A 15400-nucleotide genomic window follows, 5' to 3' on the forward strand; every position below is an offset into this window, starting at 1 on the left:
ACACCAGCTGTTCCACTGTCCTCCCTTTCTGGCTCTCCACCTCACTGAGCTGCCTCAGTTTCCCTAACCAGCTTTTCTAGTCTGACATCTTCCATCTATACATGTATTCCTGGGAACCCACTGGGTCACGCCATGTTAGGAGGGACCTTCCTTTCTAAGCTTTCCTATCTCTCATTGTGGAGGTGAGAAAATAAAGTCTCAACAGGGAATGGACTTGCCCAATCTTGCAAGTCGCTGGAAAGCCAGGATTCAAATTAAGGAGCTGTCATTTATCATCCATGAGAACTCGGCAAAGTCATCTCACCTCTCAAAGTAACTTACCCTCTGACACAAATACACACCTAAGAGGTGGAGAATATCAGTTTGTTTGCGCTGCCTTAAAAATCAGTGTTCACGTCACCAGAGCAGGCTTGTAAGGGTCTTTTTGATTATACACATTTTCTGTCAACATGTCTGAGCAGGCTCTTAGGATGTATTTATATTTATTAATAACTTGTACATGTGTGCTGCCATCAATAGCTAACACTGGGGAAAATAACATGCATTTGGTGCAAGGTTTAATGGATAAAAATGCACATAGGCATACTTGGTTTTGTTGGGCTTCCCAGATAAACAAATAGAAGGGTTGTGGCAACCCTGTATTAAGCAGGTCTATTGGCGCCCTTTTTCCAACAGCATTTGTTTACTTCATGTCTCTGTGTCACATTTTGGTAATTCTTGTTAACATTTCAAGCTTTTTCACCATCATTACATTTGTTATGACGCTCTGTGATCAGTGAACTTTGATATTACTATTGTCATTGTTTTGGGGCACCATGAACCGTGCCCACGTAAGATGGCGAACTTAATTGGTAAATGAGTGTGTTCTGACCGCTCCAGCAGCTGTTCCCTTGTCTCTTTTTCTTTTCTTAGGCTTCCATGTTCAATGAGACACGACAGTATTGAAATTAGGCCCATTAATAACCCCACAAGGGCTCCTAAGTGTTCCAGCACTTTAAATCAAAAGCTAGAAATAATTAAACTCAGTGAGGAAGGCTTGTTGCGAAAGCTGAGGTGGTTGGAAGCTAGGCCTCTTGCAACAGTTAGGCAAGTTAGCAAAGGAAAAATTCTTGAAGTAATCTAAAAGTGCTACTCAAGTGAATGCATGAATGGTAAGCACAGCCTAGTGCTGGTATGGAGAAAGTTTGAGTGGTCTGGATACAAGATCAAGCCAGCCACAACATTCCTTTAAGTGAAAGACTAATCCAGAGCAAGGCCCTAACTCTCTTCAATTCTATGATGACTGAGAGAAGGTGAGGAAGCTGCAGAAGAGAAGTGTGAAGTCCAGCAGAGGTTGGTTCTTGAGATTCTATTTCATAACAGAAACTGAGGGACAGAAGCCATCTCCATAACAGAAACTGCAAGGTGAAGCAGCAAGTGCTGACGTAGAAGCTGCAGGAAGTTATCCAGAAGATCTAGCTGAGGTAAACCATGATGGTGGCCACTCCCAACAACAGCTTTTCAATGCAGATGGAACAGCCTTCTACTGGAAGAAGATGTCGTCGAGGACTTCCATAGCTAGAGAGGAGAAGTCAGTGCCTGGCTTCAAAGTTTCAAAAGACAGAGTGAGTCTCTTGTTAGGGGCCACTGCAGCTAATGACTTGAAGTTGAAGCCAGTGCTCATTGGCTTACCATCCTGAGAATCCTAGGGCCCTTAAGCATTACGCTAAATTGACTCTGCCTGTGCTCCATGAATGGACTATCAAAGTCTGGAAGACAGTACATCATCTGTTTACAAGATGGTTTATTGAATATTTTAAACCCTCTATTGAGAACTACTGCTCAGAAAAACAGACTCCTTTCAAAATATCACTGCTCATTGACAACGTACCTGGTCACCTGAGTGCTCTCATGGAGATGGACAAGATGAATGTTGTTTTCGTGCCTGCTAATACAACATCCATCCTGCAGCCCATGGATCAAGGTGTCATTTCCACTTCCAAGTCTCATTATTTAAGAAATATGTCTCGTAAGGCTATAGCTGCTATAGATAACAATTCTTCTCACAGGTATGGAGAAAGTACATTGAAAACGTTCTGGAAAGGATTCAGTGTTCTAGATGCCATGAAGAATATTTGTGATTTATGGGAAGAGGTCAAAATATCAACATGAACAGGAGTTAAGAAGTGGATTCCAACAACCCTCATGGGTGACTGTGAAGGGTTGAAGACCTCAGTAGAGGAAGTAACTGCAAATGTGGTAGAAATAGCATGAGAACTAGAATTACAAGTGGAGCCTGAGGATGTGACTGAATTGCCACAATCTCACGATAAAACTTGAACGCATGAGCAGTTACTTCTCATGGATGAGCAACAGAAGTGGTTTCTTGAAAAGGAATCTACTCCTGGTGAAGATGCCGTGAAGATGGCTGAACTGACACAAAGGATTTAGAATATGACATAAACCAAGTTAATAAAGCAGTGGCAAGTGAGAGAGGATTGACTCCAATTTTGAAAGAAGTTCTATTGTAGGTATAATGCTTATCAAACAGCATCACACGTTATAGAGAAATTGTTCATGAAAGTAAGAGTCAATCAGTGCAGCAAACTTCATTCTTGTCTTATTTTAACAAACTGTCACAGCTGCCCCAGCCTCCAGCAAACACCACCCCGATCAGTCAGCATCCATCAACATCGAGGTAAGACCCTTGACCAGCAAAAAATTATAATTCACTGAAAGCTCTGATGATGGTTAGCATTCTTTAGTGATACAGTATTTTTAAATTAAGGTATATAAATTGTTTTTCAGACATAATTATATTGCATACTTAATAGTCTACGATAAAATGTGAACATAAATTTTGTATGTGCTGGGAAAAATTCACGTGACTTTAGTGTAATATTTGCTCTATTTCAGTGGTCTGGAGCCAAACCAGCAGTATCTCCGAGGTGTGCCCATACTTCAAACAGTTTTCTTGATGACGTTGAATCTTTGGATTAACTATTTTTAGGTTCTTGAATGTTCTGAATCTTGATTACCTTTTCTGTTAGACTGGAGGAAAATGATCATTATTGGTTTTAACTTCATAGTGGAGTTGAAGACTCTGTACTAGAGGTACCAGCTCTGCCATTTTTTTGTTTGCGTGGACTCACGGTATATCGTCTTTGATCTGTAGCTACTTTATAAGAATCTTTTGATGACACTGGACCATTTTGTACCTAAGTTTAGTTAAACTAGATGTTAAATACACACACACACACACACACACACACACACACACACACACAGAGTAGTCATACTGTAAGACACTAGAATTAAACCCGCAAAAAGTCCACTGTTTCTCTAAGAGCATCTTGTTACCGACTAACATTCGGACCAAGGGAGCAAATCAATGAAAACCTAGTGTTCCACATGAGTAAAACATTCACTCGTTCTTACTTTTTAAGATCAAAAGTAAATACAGATGCTCTAATATTTTCTCCCTGTACCTCATGGACCACCCTGAGCACCCACCTTGGGACCACTGCCCTGCACCAGAGTTACAATAGTGTGTGTTTTTGATTTCTTTTTATGAAATAGCCTTGAATATGCTCTATATTATTATATTCAAAAGTTAACTTCTAGTTGTGCTTCATTCTTTTTAACTTATTTCAAAGCTCTTCGTGTTTGTTTTTTTTTTTTTTTTTTCAATGACCTTAGGCCCAAACCAACAGAACTGGATCTAGTCACTTACTTTTAAATGTTTCTGACTTACTGGAGAGCAGGGAATTGGACCAGATCTTCTCTTGAGGAAGGAGACTTTCGAATCTAAGAGCTCCCCAACTGTCCAAACTTTATCACTGTTGTTTCACCACATCACCAGGGACTCTGTGTTATCTAAGTCATTTCTGCAGTACCCACTGTTTCCAGACAAAGTCCAAACTCTTCAGCTTGGCATAGAAGACCCTTCAGGATCTGGCCCCCGCTGGTCTCTGCAGGCTATGTCCCATTTTTCCATTCTCATGTCCTGTGTTGCTGCCATGTTAAGTTACTTCTCATATCCTTGTCTTGCATGTATTTCCACACCTCTTTGCCCTTGTCTCTGTTTGTTTGCCTGCCTTGAATGTCTTTCTCATTCCTATTAACCTCTCTTTTAGGGCCTGCCTCTCAGTGAGGCTCTTCCTGATTTCCCTGGTACAAAGAAGTCACTCCCTCCTTCGGTGGACACAGCACAATACACTTATCCCACTAAAGTGTATTCCTTAGTTCAAACATCTCCTCTTCTCTTCTAGATTGTGAGTTCTTTAAGGGCAACAACCATGTTCTTTCCACCTTTGTAACCCCAATGCTTAGCACAGGATTAGATCCATAGGATGCATTCAGTAAATGTTGAGGACAGAAATCAATGAATATCACATAAATGAGTGAAAGATGATGGTGAAAGCAAAAAAAAAAAAAAAATGAATGTAGCTATTTCAATTAGCCCCAAATAAAAAATAGATATATATGGTGAGAAACACGGACAGAGGCTTGGTAAATGAGAATAGGGTTCAGTTATTGGAAGTTTAATTGAGCACCTACTGTGTACTACACACAGTACTGAGCAGTAGGGAAGATATTTAGTCATCCATTTTCTTATTTACTTATGCAAACTACAGGAGGGTAGTGCTGTTAGTTACTGTTTTATTTCCTACTATATGGTAAGCAGTTAAATAACTAACAATAAATTAGACACAATCCACTTGTCTGAGTTGCTGACATTCTGGAATGAATATAATTTGATTTTTTAAAAATCCTTGTATCTGGGGGCACCTGGGTGGCTCAGTGGGTTAAAGCCTGTGCCTTCGGCTCAGGTCATGATCCCAGCATCCTGGGATCGAGCCCCGCATCGGGCTCTCTGCTCAGTGGGGAGCCTGCTTCCCTTCCTCTATCTTTCTGCCTGCCTCTCTGCCTACTTGTGATCTCTGTCTGCCAAATAAATAAATAAAATCTTTTTAAAAAAATCCTTGTATCTGGAAGTAAAACTAGCATGGGATAAAAAGGGGAGCTGCCTACCAAGTCATGCCAGCATGACATGCAAACATTCCTACACTTCCCACATACCTGACGTTTGTTCTTCTGACTGCCATGTTGGGTCCTGACTGGAGTTGGGTTCAGTTTAGACTCTACCAGAGGCTTCCAGATCACTTGCTGGGTACACAGAATAAACATCACAGGAAAGTACTCCAGTTCATTCAGAAAAAGGACTCATTCAGAAAAAGGACTTTTTTTCTCTCAGGCTATTTTGTGTATATCTGGAGAGATGGAACGAAAAATCCAGTCTTCAGAGTAATGGGAGAAGGGTCCTGGGGGTGACTGAATCCAGCTCCCTCATTTACAGGTGCGGTACGTGATCTCTGGAGCTGGATGGGGATCCCCGTGAACACACATCAAAGCTGGGGTGCTGACAGGGCACCCCACCACCTGGTGTTATGGTACCCTGACACCACCTGGGGACATCTAGTGACAAGATGGCCCAGCAGCTACTAGTGTCTCCTGGGCCCTCAGGCTGCACCTGCTGCAGAGCTTGGAAGCCACCGTTCTGTCACCTCCTAGCTTCATGTGGCTGTTGAGTCCTTCAGAGACTCAGGGAATATGAACTCCCAGGCCACAGGTCAGATCACCCAAGCCTGTGGGCAACCGGACTGCCGAATGCTGATGCTTAGGGCTGAGTCATTTCCTACAGGGAGCCCTTGACTATTCCTAACACTGTATGTGAGAGAAATGAATCCATTGGTTGTGGCAAAGGAGAAGCAGGACTGAGAGTGGTTGGCCCGTAGAGATCATTTTGGAGGAGCAAGGGTGCTGTCTGGGATGTGGCTTGGAAACACTGGGGACATGGACATGGAAGGTCCAGACAGGCTGTTCTCTGTGCTATGTAGCCAGAGGCCTGCTTTGGAGAAGACTTCTCAGGAGATGGTTTGTGCTGTTAGAAAAACTCAAGGCAGCTCTGCTAACAAATGACTCCAGATACAGTCTCTCAGTGCGCAAGTCGTTTCCGTGACTGCATGCCCTGTCTTCCTGTCAGAGCACAGGACGGGTCCTGCTTTCACCTGGAAAAGGGAGGAGACTTCTCTTGCTTTGCCCAGAAAGGAGAGACAAGGGTAGACCACAGTGAGACTCACTTCCTGAGTTGGGGACAATGCTGAGGAGAAATACAGAAGGTCCAGCTCATACAAGGGACAGGGCAGGAGGATCTGACAGGGGCACGGCCATGATGAGATGGCTCCCACAGGCGTGGATGTTCCATGTGTTGCCAGGTTCCTAAGCAGAGCAGGGATGGAGCTCTAGAACCAGATGTGGCAGGGGCGAGAGCTTGGCAAGAGAAGGCAAGGCTTGAGTCCTTGGCTGGCAGGGCTACCGAGTTGCTTACCTCAGGGCACAGAAAGTGTGGCTGGGAAGTGTGGTTGGGACAAGGCAGAAACCCATCTGGCAGAGCTGGCGAGCCACTGGTCAGACAACAGAGCAGTTGACGGACCTGAGACTGAGTGGCTGGGGCTGCTCGAAGCCTTCTCTTCAGATTGGGGTTGGTTCTAGAGGCCTGCAGGTTAGACCCCACAGGGCCCTGTGGGGGTGGGAGGAGGAGACAGACATAGGAAGGCACACGGGCACAACTCTTTCTTTTACCAGAACACTGTCCAGAGGTAGCATTTCTCCACATCATAGCCCGTCTCAGCAGAGTTCACTTAGAACCGACTCTTGACCCTGCAGGGATCAGACTGGAGGGCCGCTTAGACTCGCTGCAGACGTGTTTGGTGAGTCCTGACCTGAAGCACGTGTTCGTAACGCGATGCTTGACTTCGTGCTATTTTTACTTCTTATTGCTTGAAATTTATCAGGATCAGGTAAGTCCCTGACTTACAAGCACGGGAATTACTGTTTGAGAGAGCCCTCCCTCGGGACCCCAGGTTCTCCAGGATGTAGGAGAGTCCTGCTACTGTTCTGCTGAGCCAAGAGCTTTCTCTGACCTCCACGTTTCGTCTTCTACCACAAAGAGCTGGTGATCTCAAAGTCCGCTCACCTCTGCCTGCCCGGGTGCTGGGGCACTGGCATCGATTCCGTAATGGCACTCACGCTTCTGGCTAAGATTCTCATTCTTCCCCCGGTTCTCAGAGTGACACTAAAGCCTATACAAATACTAATGTCCTTGCGAATGCCAAGGCTAACTCTTGCTCTCTGTGATGGGGATTACTAACACGTACTGAAGGCGTACTGCCCTGACATGTGAGTGTTTTACATCTCATTTCATCCTCAGACATCCCCATGAGGTGTGGGTTAGTATCCTCATACGGCAGGTGGTGAAAATGAGGCACAGGGGAGACCTGTCCAAGGTCACAACAAAGGGGTACACAGCAAAGGGTGGGGCTGGGAGGCAAGCCTGGGCTACCTGCCTCCGAGGCTGTGCTCTGAAGTGCGAAGACCTAGTGCACATTCACTTTACGTCACGCTGGACAGAACCGGATAGAAAGCCGGGGCCAGCCGGGGTTGTGGAGTTGCAGCAGCATCGCCCTGTACAGATTTCCAGACTGAAGATGCGGAGAGGTGGGACTATGAACGACCAAGCAGAGAACAGAGCTCGGCACACGGGCTCCAGGGGCAATTGGTTTGGCTTCAAATGCTGGCTCTGCTGGGGCACTTGGGTGCTTCTGTCAGTCTGGCTCTTGATTTCAGCTCGGGTCCTGATCTCAGAGCGGTGGGATCAAGCCCTGTCTTGGGTCTCCGTGCTCAGCAGGGCGTCTGCTTCTCTCTCGCTCCCTCTCCCTCTGCCCCTCCTCCCCTGATCGTGCTTGTCTACTCTAAAAAAAAAGCTGACTCTGCCCCTTATAAGCCCTATGTCTTTGGCCAGGTTACTCAACTTCTCTGTGCCTCAGTTTCCTGTCTGTAAAAGAAGGGTGATGAAGTCCCTGTGTCATAGGGTTTGCGGGGAGACATAAAGGTGTTACTACTTAGGAAAACTACAAAGCATTTCAAACCATGCTGACGCACGGAACATCCTCCGTAAATGGTAGGTGTCATTACTAAATGTGTGTTCCGCGCCAGCCGGCAGGCTTTCAGGTATTTTATCTCATTTAATCTTCCCAACAACCTGCAGGGTGGGAATTGGTAGCCCCACGTCACAGAGGAGGACCTGAAGCCTCGCTCACCCGAGGTCATCTGCTCTCATTCACCCCGGGACTTGAATGCAGGCTCTCCCCGGGTAAACCCCGAGTGGCTCCCGCTTCGGCACAGCGCTCTGCTAATGTCTGCCGTGATGGACAGCTAGGAACCAGCTGCAGCTACCGAGCAGAGATCGTAGTTCGGTTTTGAGATCAGTAACCGGACGATCAAGTGGCAGAGGAGGAGCTGTTAGCTACTCATCAGGATGATGCGAGAAGTTGCTGCCTGCATCCTGAATTAAATTCACCTCATTGCTTTATCATCATAAACATTCATTTCAGTGTGGGGAGGGATTTTTTTTTTAAAAACCAACATGAATAATATATAATGGCTGACATTTTGGAGGAAGCAGGATCCTTACCTTCTTCCATCTTCCGTCAGGGTAATTTATCATTGTCTTTCTCCCTGCCCCCCTTTTCTTAAACTGATGGGGTAGCCTGTCAGTTCAGCTTGTTCTGAGACGCAGGAGTGTAATTCAATAATAAATTCACTCAGAGGCCAGCTGTCAGGAAGCTGGTGTTTATTTGAGCTCCATTAGATGGTCTCTACCACTCAGGCTCTCTGAGGGCTCTCCGAGGGCTGTCCACAGCCCAGGGCTGGCGGCTGCAGATGGGGGGGTGGCAGGCAAATGCCTTTCTGTAACTGCTCTGCCACCAGAGTGCATATGGGATCTCCCCCCGCCCACACACACTTCTGTTATTTTTTTCGTCTTTGAAACCCTGGCTTTCAAAATTTTTGGAAACTTCGTGTCTTTGTAAAGGATCTGAAGTAAATTCTGAAGACTTACATGGCATCAAGGTTATTTCATTTCTCTTATTGTCCAGTTTTAAGTCCTAACTGAGAGGACAAACTCTGGTCTGGTCAGCGAACAGGCCAGGGACGGATCTTTATCGGTTCCTGCTCCAAACCCACCTGTATGCCCGCATAGTCCCCCTGTTCTTCCCTCTCCCGCGGCCCCTCTGCACACCAGGATCAGGTACCCCAGACCTCCTGAGACCATCTTGATGTCAAATGTTGGAGCACGGCTCTTGACTTTTGATTTGGAGAACAGTGTCGCCGTAATTATGCTCCAGCCACATTAAAATTCTTTCAAATCCCTGATTATCCCGGAAAGTCTTGTCAGTTCCTCAGTCTAGAAGGTACTTTTAAGTCTCATTCAACTGCAACCAACACTAAGCAATGCAGCTTATTCAGTGGCACGCGCATGTGCGCACGCACACAGCCAACCACGTTTCATGCAATAACTACCCTTTGCACGGAGCTGCAACGGAGTTGCACCGATAGCTGCCATTCCATTGTACCCCATTCCATTGAAATTCACCTCTTTTTAAAAAAATGGTTTCGACTCGCTACATTGATTCCATGACACACTAACGGGTTGTTAGGACCAGAAGTAGGATAAATAATGTTTTAATGGCCTGCCACCCTGACTGAAGTCTTTGTCTCAGGCCAAAGGCCACGCCCCACCAGAAGTCTCATTCAGGAGCTCCCTTGTTGGGTTGCTCATTCATATTCAAAATCAAACATAGACAGTTGGCTCCACTGGGCCAGGCCTGTGCTGGGTCCTGCAGACAAAAAGAGGTGCCAGACGCAGCCCCTGAGGGGTGACAGCCATGCTTTTGAACTCTTGGGACACTCTGTTTCTGCCTCTCTTCAGGCACTCAGCACTGGCTGATTAGCTGACTTGCCGATTCATTGTCCTATCTTTGTGGCTTAGTCTGTGCCAACCTCTCTGCTTGGCACTAGGGGTTCAATGACTAACAAAGGACGGGACACACGAAGAGCCCTCCAGGTAAGAGGTTATGGATGCGGATCTTCTTGAAGGCCTTGCACAGAGCCGTATGTGCCAAACACAGCTTGCGTTGTGGGGCAGCTCTGTACCCCTCAGAGCCTGGCCAGTCTGCTCTCCCAAGGCTCTGACCCTCTCCACAGCATATGATCCTCTGCCTCCTTTGGGATGAATGCTCTGGTCACCCCCCCCCCTTTCTTTTTCCAAAGTCCCCTGACTCCTCAAGTCTTTTCTCTTTGGGCTCAGTGTGTCCCATCAGCTGACTTTTTTTTTTTCTTTTCTTTTTCTTTTTCTTTCTTTCTTTCTTTTTTAAGATTTTACTTATTTGAGAGAGAGGGTACAAGCATGGTGGAGGGGCAGAGGGAGAAGCAGACTCCCAGCTGAGCAGGGAGCCCAACGCAGGGGTCAAACCCAGGACCCTGGGATCATAACCAGAGCTAAAGGCAGACGCCCAACCCAACCGACTGAGCCACCCAGGCACTTCCATCAGTGGACTTTCATAGCAATCTGTCCACACCCAACTTTCTCATTTGAGTGAGTTTATAAGCTATCAGGCTTACAGGGGCCCAGAAAGACTAGACCACCTCACATTTCTCTTACCCACACTGTGTCCTCAAACCTATTCTGAACTGATATTCAAATAACTCAGGGTGGTTCTTTTGTCAGAACCGCTTTCTACCATCTGGCACTGGCGATCTATAGCTATTCGCTGAAGGGATGTCTGCCTGTCCTTCCCAAGAGTAGAGAAGCAACCAAAATTGTGTCATAGGGACGTAATGGCCTTGAGTGTTCTCTGAGGAGGAAATGTCTCAAGCTACCCTCTTTCCCAATTGCCTGATCCCAAGCTTTATTGTCTGGATCCTGTTATCTGTCCCTCCTTTCATGGTCAGTTGAGGATCCATCTGTCACTTACAGACCCGAGTGGCCCCTTTCTTCCACTCAGTGGGTTGTATTTTCCCCATGACTCCAGGTGAGGGACAGATATTCCATGGAGCAGAGGGGGCCCTCTAAGCTGGGAAGGAAAGATAGTAGTCCAGCCACCTAACCTGGTGATGGTGATTTTCCTGCTTGCTCTGTCTGCTCCCACCTGTGTTACATCAACAGAAGCCACTCACACCTCTGTCCCTTATGTGGACTTGAGGACAGCAGGGGCAGAATGTCAACAGAGCTACGGCACTCGTTAAACCTGTATGAAACACCTGGTCTGGGCCAGGCATTGTGCTGGGCTCTGAGGACACACATGAGCCAGACAGGGTCCCGGAGGGCTTCCTTACTCCAAGTCCTTTGACAATCCTTCTGCTTTAGTTCAGAGTCAAGCTCTATGCTTGGCTCCAAGGAGTCCAGCCCAGCTTAGAGCCTACCATGCTTGGTGGGGGTCCTCAGGTCCCGAAGTGCGGCTGCCCCTCCTTCTAGGAAGGCCAGCCTTGCTCCAGGTCCTTGGAGGCCAGCTGCGTCATTGCGCAGAAGCAGAAGGAGCTCCCCAAAGAATTCCTGGTGTCATCGGCAGATCTGAGAGCCTCCCGCTTCTTCATCTCAGCTCTGGGGTGAGGCCTCTGAAGAAAAGTGTTCTGCAGACAGCCCTGGGCCCTGAAGACCAGCTTGCTTGGTTCCCCCATGGAAGGGCACTCCAGTCAGTCCACATTGTCCCGTGGTCCCAGCATGCTCACCCGTGTGCTTCCCCGAGTCAGAGACCCAGTTGGGAGCCCGCGGCGTGCAGGAAGGCACCTCTGGGGCTGCCTGTCCTCGACGGGCTCAGAAATGCTGCCGCGGCTCTGGGTGACAGCCTGCGTTGTGAAGCCTGTTAAATGGACTCCTGTGTGGACTCTACAGGTTGTGCCATAGTGTGTGGGGTGCAGGAGAATGTGGGGTTTTCTGTCAGGCACAGGCACCAGGTCAGGTCTGCCTGCTCATCAGAAAGCCCGCTCTCTGGAGAAGTGCCACTGGATTCCTCCCTAACGAGGACCCCAGCTGACAGCTGGCAGGCACAATGCTGCTCTTTCCTTTCCTCAAATAAGAATTCAACAGTCGAAACCTTGCTCCTTTCTCCGTGGCTGCTGGACTTCCCTGGAGGACAGGTTACTACCAAGTTGCACGTCCAGTTAAAGGAGTGAGAAACTCTTTTTAACAATGTCATCATCACCACTGTCATCATCATCTTCTTTTTCTCCATCAGCATCGTCATCATCATCCAATTAGCGAGCACTTTTGGTGCGGCCAGTACTAGGTGATGACTTTATGTACTTTGTGTTTTTCTTTTAATTCTTATGGCAACTCTGCAAAGTAAACATTATTACCCTGCTCTTACAGATGAGGAAATTCAAGCTCAGAGAGGTTAAGGACTTTTCCCAAGGCCACACAGCTAGAACGTGGATGCAAAAGACTTTAAATTCAGTTGTCTGAGATGAATAAAGAAGAGGTGGCATGCATACACACACACACACACACACGTATGAATACTTTCCACCATCAAAAAATGACATCTTGCTATTTGCAATGACGTGGATGGAACTAGAGGGTATTAACGCTAAATGAAAGAAGTCAATCAGAGAAAGACAAATACCCTATGATCTTGCTCATATGTGGAATATAAGAAACAGCTCAGAGGACCAGAGGGGAAGGGAGGGGGAAAATAAAACAAGATGAAATCAGAGAGGGAGACAAACCATAAGAGACTCTACACCAAAGGAAACAAACTGAGGGTTGCTGGAGCGAAGGGTCTTGGGGGACAGAGTAACGGGGTGATGGGCATTAAGGAGGACATGTGATGAAACGGCACTGGATGTTATACACAGCTGATGAATCACTGACCTCTACCCCTGAAATTAATAATACATTATATGTTAACTAACTGAATTTAGATAAAATAAAATAAAATAAAATAAAATAAATCCAGTTGGCTGATTCCAAATGTTGTGTTATTTTCACTAGGCCATGCCGCTGCCGTAAAAGCAACCACTTACTGACCACCTAAGTATGAAGCCCTGTGCTAGGTGCTTTATTTCAGATAACCCTTTCAATGGCATCACAAATAGCATCACATCCCATTTGTAACCGGAGGCCCACACACAAAAGTTAAATCATTTCCTCTGACATCACACGAGACGATGGGAGGTAAAGCCAAGATTCAGACTCTGGGCTTTTCCATGAAGCCACATTCTGTCGTATGAGAGGAAGGAAGGCCACAACCCAAACCTGGTAAGGGGTTCCACTTTACCCCAACTATGCAAATAAGCACCCCTCTGAGGGCCCAGATCAAGACAACGGATACCCCATGGGCATCCAATGACAAAAGCATTTGATGCCTCATGTTTCCAGGTTTCTTGTCACTTGGACATTTTTTTTTTAACATAAAATTCTGCTTGTGGATACTGAGTAGTGACAGACTGCTGTTTCTTCTGAATCTAGACGAGCGAGGAGCAGGGGCCTAATGGTTTGGGCACATATTAGGTGAAAGGAATTTTTACAGTAACATCTAGAAGCTTCTGTTATCCATTTATTTGGAGAGTGAATACCATATTCCAGGCCTTGCCCTAAGTGTGATAGGTCTGGAGAGATGAGCGTTCTCTGCTTTCAAAGCATCTGTAGTTTAACTGAGGGTGACAGGTACATAAACAATGATCTGGGAGCCGACTTCTCCTGCCTCTGCTACTCATCTGTAATATGATTTTTAGCAGATGATTTAACTTCCCTGGACCCTGAATCCTCAGGATAAAATTAAGTAAAATAGATAATGTATCTATCCATCCTTCCTCCTCCCTCTCTCTCCTTCTCCCTCCTTCCTTCCATTTCTTCATTGTTCAAGGCAACATGTACACGTATTTGGTTGAGCATCTTCTAAGTGCTAAAATGAGTAGGATGCAGTCCTTTTTTGGAGAACTCAGTTTAGAGGATTGCAGACATTTATATGTGTGTCATATTAAGCCACCTGCCCAGAGCCGTGCATCCGGTAGTGGCAGAGCTGGGATTGGAAACATAAGTAGGCCTGACTCCGAGGCCTCTACTCTTCCCTTCTGCCAAGAGGTCCATTTGTCCTGGTACAGCTTTCTCAAGCTCCCTGCAAGTCAGACCTGCTGGAGCCGCAGTACTGAAAGCCTGTGTGGGTCCCCCAGGGATCTATGGCATGTAAGCAGCAGACTTTGGTGGGTCACCAGAAGACACGCAGGGGATGTGGTCCTCGCTGGCACCGATCAGGATGGCACGGTAAGGGCCCTCCTTAGGCAGGACCACCACCAGCATCCAACCAGCCAGAACCCTGATCAGATCCCATAATGGGCCCAATAAAGAAAGGCTGAGTAAGAAATATTCCCCTTGGTGGGAACAATATGCCTATCCCTGGTTGATTAAAAGAATATATGCCACAGGAAGGCTCACAAGCATTCAGAGAAAGTTACACAATCGAATAAAAGAGCAGGAAGTTCCTACCAGAGACATTTAACCTCTGAGGTTCTCAAGATTCTTGAGGTGAGTTGGCAGATGTGGACTATAATGCACTTTCATCTCTAAAAATGTTAAACTTTGAGGGCTTTTCCTCACTCCTTTTACGCCCCTCCCGCTGGGCTCGGAGCACTCCCCCCATTTCACTTTCCCTGTCCTGTCCCTGCTCCTTGTGGGGAGGGACTGGGGCCATGAGAGGCATGTGCTCTGGACCCCACCGTCCTGTGGTGTGAAGCCCAGAACCCGGGCTCCATCCCGTCCCAGCAGGGAGGCCTTCTTCTTGGATTCCGGGTTGCACTCTGGTGATGACAACCCCGCCTCCCGGGCTGGCTCCTTCTGAGGGCCCTGCCCTTCTTCCCTCACACATGCTCCCAGAGTAAACTGTTGTGTGCTCCTGGTTTCCACTCCCGCTTGCTTGTTGAAGGCTCCCAAATCAACATCTCCCACCTCCGTGTAAGCTCCAGAATTGCTTATGAACCACAAACTCTCCCTTCTTTGCCCTTACCACGAGGGGGAGGTCATCCCCTTGCTCCCAGCTGTGCTGCTGCTCTCAGATCCTCAAGCTGGTGAAGGCCAACACAGTCTCCCAAGGCATTTGAGTGACAGACTCTCCTGCATTCCTCAGGCTCAAGTGATGCCTAAGCCCTGCTCATCTCCCTCTTTAACCTTCACCTTTCCCACCCCTCACCGCTACCCCGTTGTCCCCGTGGCGCATGGAAGTTATGAACACAGAAGAGATGAAATCTGTGACTGCTGAACTGATTGTGCTGACTTTTAGAGAAAGTTCTGCATGTAAGAGGCAGCCCTACACAGGAAGGCATTCAAGAGGTATGATTACCTGTCACTCCTGGATCCTGTGCTTGGTTTACCAAGCCCCTGGTCTTTGCACAAGCTCTTCCCTCTCCCAGGAACACCTTCCCCTCCCTGGCTGAGTTAACCATCTTTCATCTCTAAGACTCTGCTCTTAAGTCATGTCTTCCTCTCCCAGGAGCACCTCCTGGAGGACGGTCCCAGAGTGCCCTG

The 15400-nt window shown here is 47.1% G+C and overlaps 1 protein-coding gene across 1 annotated transcript in view; it reads right to left on the bottom strand.

The window, feature by feature from the left end:
• The window catches only part of TENM4 (teneurin transmembrane protein 4), a 593562-nt gene that overhangs the window by 79108 nt on the left and 499054 nt on the right, over positions 1-15400 (bottom strand). The gene's annotated exons all lie outside the window — the stretch shown is intronic.

Source organism: Meles meles, chromosome 8 (genome assembly GCF_922984935.1).
Source record: "Meles meles chromosome 8, mMelMel3.1 paternal haplotype, whole genome shotgun sequence".
Taxonomy (NCBI): domain Eukaryota; kingdom Metazoa; phylum Chordata; class Mammalia; order Carnivora; family Mustelidae; genus Meles; species Meles meles.